Below are 15846 nucleotides of genomic sequence, written 5' to 3' on the forward strand. Positions count from 1 at the left end.
AGTGAGAAAGGTCTTCTTGGCAGGCCTTTGAACCTTGAAATCTTTGAGGGATCTCAAAAAGAGAGGACTCCACCTAGATCTAAAGGTTAAATTTGGCAGGTAAAATCTGGTGGTGTGTTCTCGGCTTGTCTTTCTAGCCTGGAGAGGATTTTCAAAGTCTAATCTGAGATTTCACGTGAGAAGTTCCAGCAAAGCAGACTCAAAAAGACTTACGTGGTCAATTATCATTCTTGCCACCATTATGTAAATAATCAAGCCAAATCTAATAATTTGAGACTTATTAACTAAAGAAGAATAAAAAAGACTGGGGGAAACATAAAGAGGGAAACTTTATGATTCAATGGAAAACTGTAACACACCCTTGTAGGTTATTAGATTTGAGTCTTATTAATTGTCTTTGAGGTTTTTTTACTTACGTATAACTGTACTGGATCTTTCAACCTTCCACATTTAATCAGTCCTTATCAACTTGTCAATTCTTCTAATTTTCTCTAATATCTGGCTACAACCTCCAAAGCTAATGTTTTCAATTTTTCTTCCACTTTCCTGACTTGGAGTCACTAAGAACCGAAATCTTACTGCTCAGATTGAGACTATCTGAAAAAGCCCTGTTAGAAAAAGCTGGATGTTTCTATACTTTGCTCTTGGGAAATAACCATGACTGTGACACTGATGTTTATACCATCAACAGAGACATCCAAACTGCAGACCAGGAAATCCATCAGATGGTTCCTGCTGTCCTCACTTTATCATCTAAAGGTCTAAAGATGCTTTAATCCCAATATCTAGAAATGTTTAACCAACATCAAGAAATCTTCTCAACTGGCTGCTCTCTGGACTCAGAAACTGGGTTAATAGTCTGCTCCAACTATTAATCATTGTTATTTTATTTTATTTTCATATAAAATTTTCTCTTTAAATGCCAGGGGTGGGCAATTCTCAGAACTGAGGGTTCCTCCTCCTTTTATACCATATAGGGTAACTTCCTGGCATTGCCCCCTACAACTGGGGAAAACACAGCAGTCATGAAAGTCCCGGTTGCTCCAGCCTTGGGGCCAGGGGACCTTGCAGCCTGTCACTCAGAGAGCTGTTATGGAGCATCTGCTCTGTGCCAGCTCTGTACCAGGCAGTCAGCAGGGCAGGTGCAGTGGCTGCCCTCATGGATTGCCATGGCATCTGTAAACTGTTGTGGGAGCACTGATGGGAGTGCCTTTTAGCATGCTAATGCATTATAATTAGCATTTAATGAACAGTGAGGATGACCAGAGGTCACTTTTATTGTCATCTTGGTTTTGGTGGGTTTGGGCTTGCTTCTTTACCACAACCTGTTTTATCAGCAAGGTCTTTGTGACCTGTACCTTGTGCCCACCTCCTATCCCATCCTGTGACTTAGAATGCCTAACCCCTGGGAATGCAGCCCAGTAGGTCTCAGCCTTATTATACCCAGCTCCTATTCAAGATGGAGTTACTCTGGTTCAAATACCTCTAACATAATATTATGTGTGAATATTCATTAACAAGAATGGTTTTTGAGAATATGTACCTATATCAATACAATTCCCTCTATATATTAAACAAGTCATTAAACACGATTGCTGGCCTAGCCTTTGCCTGTCATATGTGTCTTAGATATTTTTCCACTTTATTATTTGTTTTTTGACTCTTCTATCTTGCCCTTGCAAAAATATTAAATTTCCCAATTTAAAAGAAAAAAAAAACACTTCTCTGAGAAAGAGAAGGGGAACAACAAACCTGGTCTCAAGGCCAGCAACTGTGATGTGGAAGGAAAAGATAACAGAGAAATAAAATTTACCCAAACCTTATAAAATAGAAGATTGTGGGGGTCAGATAAATACTAGTGAAAAAAAGAAAGGAGAGGGGTAAGGGAGTAAAACTCCAAAGCAAACCCATGATAATACTACCTAATTTTCAAAACAATGTAGCATTCACTATGTTCTACTATTTTTCTCATCACTATGTTCTACTATTTTTCGCATCATAAAATCTCCATTTTATAACGGAGAATAGAAGAAATTTTAAGTTGGGTATATCAAGTTCTCTGATTGTCTACCAGGTTAAAACAGTTATTTTCTTTTGGCCTTATCTCTTTAGATATATATGCAGTTCTATTCAAAACTTCAAATCCCACTCTGAATCTTTGCACTGTATGATGTCAGCCACCTAATCTTTCAGACTCTGCTCTTTCTCTTAAGTGATGCTGTAAGTTCTATAAATATTTGGTGCATTGAAACCAAAAACGTGTCCAAAATCAGACCCTACTAACTTGGGAATTTTCATTCTCACAACTCCTTCTCTTAACTCAAATCAATCCCTTTCATATTCCAATTTCTTATTTTTTGTCAGGAAGGAGCTATTGATATTAACTCCTATCTGTACTTTCCTATACCCAGAGGGAGAAGAGAAAAAAAAAAAAAAAAGCAAGTGAGGCGATAACTCCAATAACAAACATTCCCGTGTCAACAACACTTTTTTTCACTTTTCCACTAGTTGTGCTTCTTTGGCTACAAGGTCCGCTCTATGTATTAATTCTGGAAGTATATCTGATAATATTAAGATCATTTATATTCCCCTTGAAAAAGCCTCCAAAGAAAAGACCCTAATAACTTGAACTTAATAACAAAAATTATATTTTAAAATGATACATTACAACAACTTTTGAATAAATATACTTTTTTGCCAACCTAGTATAACAAATATAAAAATTTAGTCTTACACATAGACTTTTTAAAAATGTTCTCTAGTAACTAAAATAGCTGACGTTTGTCTGGGGCCAAGATTACTTTCTGCCAGTTTACTCTCACCCTTTGGGATACTAGTATAAAAGGTCTTCCTATTTATCATGGTGGCTGATCCAGGCTGTTTCATCTCAGGAAACATCACAGTGGCTGCTCTACTTAACAGTCTGCAGTTGCTGAGGAATTTTGCATTAATTACTTCAAAGGAGAGTTTCTATTGTTTCTACAGAGAAGACACTAGAACAAGAGAAGAGAAGAAAAAGACCTCAAAGCTTTACCCTGACATTTATCAAATATCACCTCTCCCCTCACCCTTCATTCCTATTCGGAAATAATTCACTTTTTAGTTGATCTTTGCCAGTATCCTCAAAATATATGCTATTTAGAAAAATTTGAATGTAAGGCTTAACTGATTTATTAGCTATCAGCTAAAACTTCGGTTGTTCTAACAACAGTTACCAATTTGCACCCGTAACAACTCAATTAGATTGCCAAGAAAGCCCTTATAAACAAATAGTTTGTTTCTCTGAGGAAACATAAATTAGCCAGGCAGAAATTTTAGAGATGAACTTTCATTGAGTCCTAACTCTAAACTTCATGGAAGATATATGATGGTATTTGAAATGTTGACAAATTTTAGTATTTCACATATATTAAAATTAAAATATAATTTAAAAAAATTATTCAAACTCCAAATAGATTTTACTTTTCAATTATTCGCTCCTTTACTTTTGTTTAATGTGAATCCTCTTCTACTAACGTGAAAAGTTGAGAGCCACCTAGATATCTCATGACTGGCTTTTCTATATTATCTATACTATGGAATTTTTGTTTTTCACAAGAGATTATTTTTCTAAAGATCTTTTCAAAAATTATTGTGTGTAGAGTTATTTGATATATATTTAAAATATTTCATATGTACAGTTTCAAAGATTTTTACAATTTGAGAAATCATCACTACTATCAGAAGAGTGAACATATACACCACCTCCAAACGTTTCCTCATAGCCCTTTGTAATCCCTCTCCAGCCTTGCACACATACACTCCCCAAGCAACAATGAATGTACTTTATGTTATTTTAGATTAGTTTGAGTTTTCTAGATGTTTATGTTAATGGAATTAAATAATATGTACTCCTTATTTTCAGGCTTCATTCATTCAGGATAGTTATTTTTATATTCATCCACATTATTGGCAATTATTTCTCTTTATGGCTGAGTATTATTCCATCCTATGAATAAACAAATTGACCACAATTTGTTTATCTATTCATCCCTTGAGAGACAATTAAATTATTTCTAGTTTTTGGCTTTTACATACAAAAGTGCTATGAATATTCATGTACATGTATTTGTATGGACAATATTTCATTTCTCCTTAGATAAATATCTAGGAGTAGAATAGCTGGATCAGATGTTAGCTATGTGTTTAAATTTATAAGAAATTGTGAAACTGTCAGAGGTGTTTGAACCAGAATGACTCCATCTTGAATAGGGGCTGGGTGAAATAAGGCTGAGACCTACTGGGCTGCATTCCCAAGAGGTTAGGCATTCTAATCACAGGATGACATAGGAGGTCAGCACAAGATACAGGTCACGAAGTCCCTGTTGATAAAACAGGTTGCCATGAAGAAGCTGGCCAAAACCCATGAATATCAAGAAAGGTACGAAAGTCTGGTCATCCTCACTGCTCATTATATGCTAATTATAATGTATTAGCATGCCAAAAGACTTCCACTAGCACCACGACAGTTCACAGATGTCATGGGAACACCAGGAAGTTACCCTATGTGGTCTAAAAGGGGGAGGAACCCTCAGTTCTGGGAATTGTTCACACCTTTCTTGGATAACTCATGAATAATCCATCCCTTATTTAGTATATAATCAAGAAATAACTATAAGTATACTCAGTTGAGCAGCCCATGCTGCTGCTCAGCCTATGCAGTAACCATTCGTTCATTCCTTTGCTTCCTTAATAAACTTTTTTTTTTATTTACTCTATAGACTCACCCCAAATTCTTTCTTGAGCAAGGTCCAAGAGGCTTCTTTTGGATCAGGATCAGGACCTGTTTCTGGTAACAAAACTATTTTCCAAAAAGGTTGTCCCATTTTACATTCTGACTAGCAGTATTTTAGAGTTCCAGTTTCTGCACACATCTTTAACAATACTTGGTATGATCAGTCTTTTTCAATGTTAGCTATTCTAGTAAGTTTGCAGTGTTGTCATTGCAGTTGAATTTGTATTTTCACTATGCCTAGTGATGTTGAATACCTTTTTAGGTGCTTGTTTGCCATTTATGTATTTTTCTTGTTTCAAATATTTTGCTGACTTTTATTAGGTTGTTTGTTTTCTTATTGATAAGTTTTTTACTTTTCTTTATATAATCTGGATACAAGTCCTTCATCAATTATATAAATTTCAAAGATCTTTTCTTAGTCTGTGGCTTTTGTTTTAATTTTCTTGTGTCTTTCAAAAAGCAACAATTTTAAATTCTGATAAAGTCAAACATATTAATTTTTGTTTTATATATTGTATTTTTTCTGTTGAATCAAAAATATTTTTCTAACACAATGTTACAAAGATTTTTTTTTCTTCTAAAGTTTTCTAGTTTTGGCCAGGTGCAGTGGCTCACGCCTGTAATCCCAGCACTTTGGGAGGCTGAGACGAGCGGATCACGAGGTCAGGAGATCGAGACCATCCTGGCTAACACGGTGAAACCCCGTCTCTAATAAAAGAAATACAAAAAAATTAGCCGGGCGTAGTGGCAGGCACCTGTAGTCCCAGCTACTCAGGAGGCTGAGGCGGGAGAATGGCGTGAACACGGGAGGCAGAGCTTGTAGTGAGCCGAGATCGCGCCACTGCACTCCAGCCTGGGCAACAGACCAAGACTCCGTCTCAAAAAAAAAAAAAAGTTTGCTAGTTTTAGGATTTACATTTAAGTCTGTAATCTGTTTTAGAAGAATTTTTGTATATGGTATGAGGGTGGATCAAAGTTTATAATATTTGCCAATGACAGGATCTCATTCTTTTTTATGGCTGAATAGTACTTTATAAGACCTAATATCTATAAGACCTACTATATGATAGCACAACAGGGTGACTATAGTCAATGAAAATTTAATTGTACATTTTTAAACAACTAAAATAATATAATTGGATTGTTTGTAACACAAAGAATGAATGCTTGAGGGGATTGATACCTCATTTTCCATGATGTGAATACCATACATTGCTTGCATGTATCAAAATACCTCATGTACACCATAAATATATATACCTACTATGTACCCACAAAAACTAAATTTTTTTTAAAAGTTTATAATATTTACATAAATATATCCAATTACTCCATCCTTATTTGTTTACAAAACTATGTTTCCTCCATTTAATGGTTAATTGCCATTAAATCTTTGTAAAAATCAGTTGTCTCTGCAGGTGTGGGTTCGTTTCTAGACATTTTTTTTTTTTATTCCGTGGATCTATTTCTCTGTCATTAGGTTAATCCCATACACTTTTGATAACTGTAGCTTTATAATAATTATTGAAATTAAGTAGATTTAGCCTTCCAACTTTGTTCTTTTTCAAAATTTATTTAATTATTGTAGGGGCTTTACATTTCCATGTAAATTGTATAATCAGTTTGTTGATTTCTATAAAAACACTTCAGAAATTTAACTTTGATTGCATTGAAGTTATACATAAATTTACAAAGAAATGACACCTTAACAGTATTAAAACATCTGATTAGTTAACAAAGTATATTTCTCAAATTATTTAGGTCTTATTTCATTTCTTTATCATGGTTTGGTAGTTTTTTTTGTTTTGTTTTTTTTTTGAGATGGAGTCTTGCTCTGTTGCCCCGGGTGGAGTGCAGTGGCTTGATCTCAGCTCACTGCAAGCTCCGCCTCCCGGGTTCACGCCATTCTCCTGCCTCAGCCTCCCAAGTAGCTGGGACTACAGGCGCCCATCACCATGCCTGGCTAATTTTTTTTGTATTTTTAGTAGAGATGGGGTTTCACCATGTTAGCCAGGATGGTCTGGATCTCCTGATCTCATGATCCGCCCACCTTAGCCTCCCAAAGTGCTGGGATTACAGGCGTGAGCCACCACACCCGGCCCATAGTTTGGTAGTTTTAAAAGTATATGTCTCTCACATATTTCATCAGATTTACTTTTAAGTATTTTTATTTTTGATTCCATTATGAATAGTAATTTTTAAAATTTCAATATCCCATTTTCATTGTTAGTATACTCAAATACAATTTAATGTATACCAAATTTGCACCCTGCAACCTTGCTAAACACACAAATTAGTATATTCCTTTAGATTTTTAAAATATATGATCATGTTGTCTGAGAAAAAAAGAGTTTTACTTCTTCCTTCCAAATATAGGTGCCTTTTATTTCCGTGTCTTGTTATATGCCACTGGCCAAATCTCTAATTTAATGCTGAATTGAAGTGCAAAGAGCAAATCTTTCTGTATTTTTTTCTAATCTTAAGGAGAACCATTGAGTCTTTCATGGTCAAGTATGATATTAGTTGCATGTTTTTCTTAGATGCCCATCATTAGGTTAAGGAAGTTTCCTTTCTTGAACATTAGTTCAAGTTTCCTTGAACATTAGTTCAAGAAGTTTCCTTCTGTTCCTAGTTTGCTGAGAGAATTTTCATGAAGAATGGATGATGAATTTTGCCACAATTTATTCAGTAACTATTCAGATGGTTATGTTTGTCTTTGTGTTATTAATATGGAGAATTACTCTGATCGATTTTAAATGTGGATATAAACACGGATTACTAAGATAAATACCAACTGATTTTCTTTATACTTTTAAAATATTGTTGCATTCAATTTGCTAATTTTTTATAATTTTATGTCAGTAAAATCGGATATTTATCTGTATTTTTTCTTTTTATTTTCCTTTCTTATAATGCCTTTGGCTGATTTTGGTATCAGGGTTGAGGAAAGAAAATGACTTCCATCTGAGGAATACAAATTCTTTTAGTTAACAGATCCAGAGAGACATTAATATGAAACAGAAATCATGTTTCACTTTCCCCTTGAAGCTATGTATTTATTTCTTGAAAGTGCATGCTATTGTTACAAGTAGCTATAAAATTCACCTAATTCATGCAGGACATTGTAACCCACACCCTATAGTTTAGTAATACATAACCAATCATTAATCAATGTTATTTTTGTAAACCACTGAGAATTCCTGAAAAACAATACTGTATTAGCCCATTCCCTGTCACCCATTTTTTGTCTTTAAACAGACAAGTGTAACTGCTGTTAATCAGAGTGCACATTCGGCAACTTTAATATATGTGCCTGGGTTGCAATGCTCAAGTTTGGCCCAAATATACTCTCTCCTTATATTAATTTTGCTTCAGCTTCTTCCCTTTAGGTTGACAGGGTGGTGCTTTTCTCATAAAATGGTTGGAGAAGTACTTCTTCTGATTCATTATTTGGACAAGTTAAAGTAGAATTGGTATTAAATGTTTGGTAAAATCCATCAGTGTGCAATTTGACTCAGTGTTTTCTTGGTAAGATTTCTCACTAGAATTTTAATTTATTAAATAGCTATAAGTTTATTCATATTATGTATTTTTTTTAGTGAGTTTACCAGTTTCTGTATTTCAAGTAATTTATCCATTTCATCTAAGTTGTCAAATTAGTTGGCATAAGGTTGTTTATAGTATTCCCTTAATATCTTTAAAAAGATACCATAGAGTATACATAACTTGTACTATTTTAACTGTTTCTAAATGAACAGTATAGTGGCATTAAGTACTTGCACGTCATTGTGCAACCATCACAACCATTCATCTCAAGAAGAGTTTTATATTCCCAAACTGCAACCCTGAACCATTAATCAAAAACTTCCCATGTATCCCTCCTTTTAGACCTTGGAAACCACCTTTACACATTTTTATTCTGTGAATTTGGCTACACTAGAAACCATATATGTGTAAAATAAAACACAAATTATTCTTTTGTGTCTGGCTTTTTTCACTTGGCATAATGTTTTCAAGTTTAATCCATGTTGTAACATGTATCAAAACTCCCTTTTCTTTTGAAGCCTGAATAATATTCATTGTATGTATATAGCACATTTTGTTTATCCATTCACCTGTCCTTGGTTATTTGGATTGCTTCCACTTTTGGGCTTTTATGAGTAATGCTGCTATGAACAGTGCTATGCAAATATCTGTTTGAGTCTCTGTTTTTAATTCTTTGAGATATGTATACACCCAGAAGTGGAATTTCTGGGCCATATGGTAACTCTATGTTTATTTTTTTTTAAGAACCACCATATGACTCTCCCTCTCCCTCTCCCCACGGTCTCCCTCTCCCTCTCCCCATGGTCTCCCTCTCCCTCTCTTTCCACGATCTCCCTCTGATGCCGAGCCGAAGCTGGACTGTACTGCTGCCATCTCTGCTCACTGCAACCTCCCTGCCTGATTCTCCTGCCTCAGCCTGATGAGTGCCTGCGATTGCAGGCGCGTGCCGCCACGCCTGACTGGTTTTCGTATTTTTTTGGTGAAGACGGGGTTTCGCTGTGTTGGCTGGGCTGGTCTCCAGCTCCTAACTGCGAGTGATCCACCAGCCTCGGCCTCCCGAGGTGCCGGGATTGCAGACGGAGTCTGGTTCACTCAGTGTTCAATGGTGCCCAGGCTGGAGTGCAGCCGTGTGATCTCGGCTCCCTACAACCTCCACCTCCCAGCCGCCTGCCTTGGCCTCCCAAAGTGCCGAGAGTGCAGCCTCTGCCCAGCCGCCACCCCGTCTGGGAAGTGAGGAGCGTCTCTGCCTGGCCGCCCATCGTCTGGGACGTGAGGAGCCCCTCTGCCTGGCCGCCCAGTCTGGGAAGTGAGGAGCGTCTCTGCCCAGCCGCCATCACATCTAGGAAGTGAGGAGCGTCTCTGCCCAGCCGCCCATCGTCTGAGATGTGGGGAGTGCCTCTGCCCCGCCGCCCTGTCTGGGATGTGAGGAGCGCCTCTGCCCGGCCGCGACCCCATCTGGGAGGTGAGGAGTGTCTCTGCCCAGCCGCCCCGTCTGGGAAGTGAGGAGACCCTCCGCCTGGCAACCGCCCTGTCTGAGAAGTGAGGAGCCCCTCCGCCCGGCAGCCACCCCGTCTGGGAAGTGAGGAGTGTCTCCGCCCAGCAGCCACCCCGTCCGGGAGGGAGGTGGGGGGGTCAGCACCCTGCCTGGCCAGCCGCCCCGTCAGGGAGGGAGGTGGGGGGGTCAGCCCCCCGCCCGGCCAGCCACCTCGTCCGGGAGGTGAGGGGCACCTCTGCCCGGCCGCCCCTACTGGGAAGTGAGGAGCCCCTCTGCCCGGCCACCACCCCGTCTGGGAGGTGTACCCAACAGCTCATTTGAACGGGCCATGATGACAATGGCGGTTTTGTGGAATAGAAAGGGGGGAAATGTGGGGAAAAGATTGAGAAATCGGATGGTTGCCGCGTCTGTGTAGAAAGAAGTAGACATGGGAGACTTTTCATTTTGTTCTGTACTAAGAAAAATTCTTCTGCCTTGGGATCCTGTTAATCTGTGACCTTATCCCCAGCCCTGTGCTCTCTGAAACATGTGCTGTGTCCACTCAGGTTTAAATGGATTAAGGGCGGTGCAAGATGTGCTTTGTTAAACAGATGCTTGAAGGCAGCATGCTCGTTAAGAGTCATCACCACTCCCTAATCTCAAGTACCCAGGGACACAAACACTGCGGAAGGCCGCAGGGTCCTCTGCCTAGAAAAACCAGAGACCTTTGTTCACTTGTTTATCTGCTGACCTTCCCTCCACTATTGTCCTATGACCCTGCCAAATCCCCCTCTGCGAGAAACACCCAAGAATGATCAATTAAAAAAAAAATAAAAAAAAATAAAAAAAAAACAGTTGCTGAATCTAGATAGAAAAAAAAAAAATGTTTTCCAAAAACCAACTGGGAAATATTCAGGGCACATATATAACATGACTGTGTTTAAACAAATTATTTATGTGCTAGGAAAATGTACCATAATGTGGGTAGCGAGATAATTTTGAGCTGTTGGTTTTGTTTTGTTTTGGGGGGGGCAGGGTGAGGGTGTGACTTTTATACCTCTGTGTAATTTCAAAGTTTCCTGAGAATTGATACATAGTATTTCATCAGTTCTAAGAGGTACTTTCCCCACATGTCAACAACTTGTAAAACAAGATGCATCTTACAAAAAAAAAAAAAAAAAATCTAGTGCAGTCCCTGGAGGGCATGGTTTTCCTTTTGGAAGCCCCTTTCTCTGGCAAGGGAGAGAGCTGTTCTCCTTTCTCTCTCTTTTTTTTTTTCTATTAAAGCTTCCCTCCTAAACCCCCCACCAAAAAAAAAAGAACCACCATATGGTTTTCCATAGTGGATGCACCATTTTACATTTGCATCGGCAAAGTACAAGGGTTCCAATTTCTACACATCATCACCAACAATTATTTTCTGGTTTTGTATTATAGCTGTAGAGTCCAAGGGAAAACTTCCACTTCTTTGTCCTCCAAGGGTTCACGAAAAGTCAACTAACAAAAGGAAGGTTAATGGAATAAAAGGTGTACGAAATTTATTAATGTGCACACATGTCCATGGGAGTCATACAAAATATGAACCACCCAGAATAAGGGCCAGATTGTTGATGTTTTTATACCCACTTCTGGTTTACAGAAAGAAGACAGGCTTGAAGCATGGCAAGACAGCTTATAGGAGGAAGGGAATAGGAAAAGTATGGCTAGCAAAGGTGGTATTGTCATGCAGATGAAAGTTCACAGGTAGGAACTCTCTCTCTGAAAGAATAGATAGTAGCCCATAGTGAAGTTTGTCTTTCTTAGATCCAGATGAGGGAGGGAGTCCTCACAGAAAGCCTAGCTGTTTATTTTACCAATGTAGATTTTATCTACAGATGCAAATATCCCCCACAAAAATCAGCTTTTCAGGCTATTTCTATCTGAAGGCTCTCTAAATAGCTACCTCAAAACATGTCAAAAAACCTATATTTTGGATTAAAATAAAATATTTTTGGTTTACAGCCATCCAAATGACTAATTTGTGTAAAACGTTATTCTGCTGTGGTTTTGACTTGCATTTACATAACGTTTAATGATATATTTTTATGTATTTATTAGCCATCTGTATATATTATCTGGAGAAATGTCTATTTAAGTCTCTCACCTATTTCTAAACTGAATTATTTCTTTGTTGCTGCTGTTGAGTTTTAAGTGTTCTTTAAGTATTTTGCATATAATCTCTTATATGATTTCCAAATATTTTCTCCCATTATGTGGTTGGCTTTTTCACTTTATTAATATGGTCATTGGTGCACAAAAGTTTTGAATTTTGGTGGAATCTAATATATCGATTATTTTTTTTGTTGCCTGTGTTTTTTGGTGTTAAATGCAGGAAAGCACTGCCGATTCCAATGGCATGAAGCTTTTCCCGGTTTTTTTTTTTTTTTATAAGATATGTATACTTTTATCTCTGGTGCTTAGGCTTTTGATCAAAATTGAGTGAACTGTAATATACTGTATAAAATGGGGATCCACCATTATTCTTTTGTATGTATATATCTAGTATTCCCAGCACCATTTTTAAAAAAGATGGTCATTTTCCAATTGAATAATCTTGGCATCCATGTTGAAAATCTTTTCAGAACATATAAAAGGATTTATTTCTGGGCTCTCTATTCTGTTCCATTTGTCTGTATTTTTTGTATTTGTGCCACTACCACATTGCTTTGATTATTTTAGCTTTGTAGTAATTTTTGAAATTAGGAAGTGTGAGACCTAAAATTTTATATTTATTTTTATTTTATGTTATTTTTGGAGATGGTGTCTCATTCTATTACCTAGCCTGGAGTGCAGTGGCATGTACATGACATACTGCAGCCTTAACCTAGTGGGCTCATGCAATCCTACAGCCTCAGCCTTCTGAGTAGCTGGGACCACAGGCACATGCTACCATGATAGCTTAATTTCTTTATTTTTTTGTAGAAATGGAATCTTGCCATCTCTGCATCTTGAACTCCTAGGCTCAAGAGATCATCCTGCCTCAGCCTCCCAAAATGCTGGCATTACATGTGAGAGCCACTGTGCCCAGCAAATTTTGTTTTTGTTTTTCAAGACAGTTTGGCAATTGGAATCCCTGATGATTCCATATGAATTATTGAATGTATTTTTGTATTTTTCAAAAAAAAGCAGGCATTTTGATAGAAATTGCATTGAATCTGTAGATCACTTTAGGTAGTATTGGCTTCTTAACAATATTCAGTCCTCCAATCCATGAACTCTGGATGACATTTCATTTATTTCCTGCTTTTTGATTTTTTTAAAAAAGCAATTATATATGGTTTTTAGTGTATAAGATTTTTACCACCTTGATTAAGTTTATAGTCTTAGTTCATTTTATGTTGCAATAACAGAACACTTGAGGCTGGGCAATTTATGAAGAAAGTAAGTTTATTTGCTTCACAATTCTAGTGGGTGAAAAGTTCAAGATTGGACAGCTGCATCTGATGAGGGTTTCAGACTTGAAGCATGGCAAGACAGGTTATAGGAGGAAAGGAATAGGAAAGGTATGGCTAGCACTCATGGCGGAAAGAGGAACAGGAGAGTGTGTGTGCAAAGAGAGCACATGGCAACAGAGGAAGCAAGATATAGAAACTAAAGGAGCCCGCATATTTTACCATCACAATATCTTAGAAACTAGTCCATTCCCATGAGAGGGAGAACTCATTCATCCCCATGAAAAGGTATTAGTGTATTAATGAGGGATTCACCCCCATAGCTCAAATGCCTCCCACTGGAATCCTCCTCCCAACAGTGCAACATTGGAAATCAAATTCCAACACGAGTTTCAACAGAACAAACTATACCCAAACCATAGCATTCTGTTCCTGGCCCCCTAAAAGTCATGTTCTTCTCAAATACAAAATACAATAATTCCATCAGTCTCTAAAGTCTTAACTTGTTTCAGCACCAACTTAAAAGACCAAAGTCCAGTTATGAGCCTATAAAAAAAGTTATTTAGTTCTGAGATAAAATGGTGGAATGCACATAGTTTAGACATTTCCATTCCAAAAGGGAGAAATGAATCACAGAAAGAAAGAAGTAAGAGGTTCTAAGCAAGTATAAAACCCAGCAGAGAGGCATTGAATCTTAAAGCTCCAGAATAATTTCATTTTTTAGAATTTCAACTTTTATTTTAGATTCAGGAGGTACATGTGTAGGTTTGTTACATGGGTATATTGTGCGATGTCAAGGTTTGGAGTATGATTGATCCCATCAATTTAGGATAAACTTGATTTAACAATTCCCCCCTTTTGGTCATTCTCTAAATTGTGGGAGATTGACCAAAATGTTAGTCATTGATTTCACCATCACCACTGTAAAAGTACTTATTTCCTCTTGAAACCCACTAGGAAACAGCAGAGCAGTGGGTTTTGTAAGGTTTCACCTTACAAGGACTCCAGGTTATTATTATTATTATTATTTGTAAGTGTTAGAGTAGAGGGTACCTCCTTATGTTGGAAGGTACTGTTTACAGGAGGAAAAAAAATACAAAAACCTGGTCTTTTCTAGGATTTGCTTGTTTCCTTAAAGTCTTAGTTTGATTATGTTACATTTAGCAAGAGTGACTGTATTTTAGTTTGGTCTAGGTGTACAGTTCCAAGAGTGTGGAGGGTCCCTTCTCAGTTGTGAAATTATGAACCCAGCATTTAAGGTCCTGAAGTTTTGCTGCAGTGTGGATGGCAAGGGAAGTCTTTTTCTGATGTTCTCAGAACATCTGATCTTTAGGTTCTCGATTAAGAAGAGGTTTATTGTTCTCAGTCAGTGAACCATTCAAAGCTTTCTTTACTTGGTGAAAATACACTGTGGCACAACATGATCCTATTGTAAAATTAGCTCTCTTGCATGGGAAAGCTTTTATAAAACCAGAAAACATGCATTGGAAATAATAATTGAATGAAATCCCTCTGTAAATGTTTCAGTGGGCCATCAGGTAACAGAATGTACCTGAAGCATTGTCTTCCCAGCAATATGGGTTTGACAAACCAAACATTGGTCAGAAACTATTTTAGCAATTGAGAAGTCACTATACCAATATATATTTAATTTGGATCATTTTATTTTTTCCACGATCTGTCGTGGAATGCATAACTTTTAGTAACAAAAGGTTTAAGAACTCAGGAAGTACAAGGTGGCTGTCCTGGATCTCCAAGAATCCGTGCTTAACATTGGACTTATGTTCTCTTGAATACCAGTTGTTTCTTCAATTTAGGTGCATAGCACTGAAAACTGATAGGTTATCACAGGTAATTTGACTTGCACCATGGTGTTCAATTTCAGTATTGGCTGATTTAGCATGAAAATCTGGCAAGGTATTTTCATGGTATTCAATTAATTTTTGTACTACTTGGGTTGGCAGTTTTATAAACCAGTCTTTTTATCCAAGTTCCAGGAATTCTTACCCAGTCCAAATGATATGATTCTAAAGTTATCAGAAACATGTATTCAAGAGTGCTTTTCAGGGTCCCTTCCATCCTTTCATAAACCTCCTAAAACACACCATATTCTAGGGTTCTGTATGCTTGTGATGTTTTCAGAAACTGCATCAGCATTAAGCAATGAACTGTGAAAATGACTTTAAATAATTATAGTTAAAGACACAAATGACAAGGAAATTTGGTTATTTCTGTGGCCTACAATAACAACATAATAACCATAATCATGATTGATAGCATATACTCAAACATATTACAATTTGATGAATGTAATATAATTTTACAACATATATTAATAACATTTACTGAAATATAACCTTCAAAACGTTAAACATTATTTCTTATTTTGACAATGCTTCTCTTGTAAGTTAGCATGTCAAATAATTCTGTTTACTTCTCTTTTTGATGCTTCATGGGCCCTCTGCAGCATCCCACAGTTAGAGGTTAAAAAGTACTTAATTTTGAAGCTGAAATTTGATTTTGGGAAGCCTGTCAACTATGTTAAAGATTTAAAGCACTTAATATTGTAGAATAGGATTCCAGGTCACCATAAGTTATTTATCTAGCCAGAATGATAATTT

At 37.2% G+C, this 15846-nt stretch overlaps 1 protein-coding gene across 6 annotated transcripts in view; it reads right to left on the bottom strand.

Annotated features, from left to right (window-relative positions):
* Positions 1–15846, bottom strand: part of SPIN4 (spindlin family member 4) — a 215906-nt gene that overhangs the window by 36366 nt on the left and 163694 nt on the right. Inside the window, exon 5 of one of the 6 annotated variants that reach the window (XR_008622831.2) lies at positions 2108–14633. The exons of the other annotated variants lie outside the window; for them this stretch is intronic. The gene's annotated coding sequence lies outside the window, so the exon portion shown is untranslated. Of the gene's footprint in view, positions 1–2107; positions 14634–15846 lie in introns of those variants that run through there. 6 annotated transcript variants of the gene reach the window in all.

The sequence above is a fragment of the Pan paniscus genome, chromosome X (assembly GCF_029289425.2).
Source record: "Pan paniscus chromosome X, NHGRI_mPanPan1-v2.0_pri, whole genome shotgun sequence".
In the NCBI taxonomy this organism is placed as follows: Eukaryota; Metazoa; Chordata; class Mammalia; order Primates; family Hominidae; genus Pan; species Pan paniscus.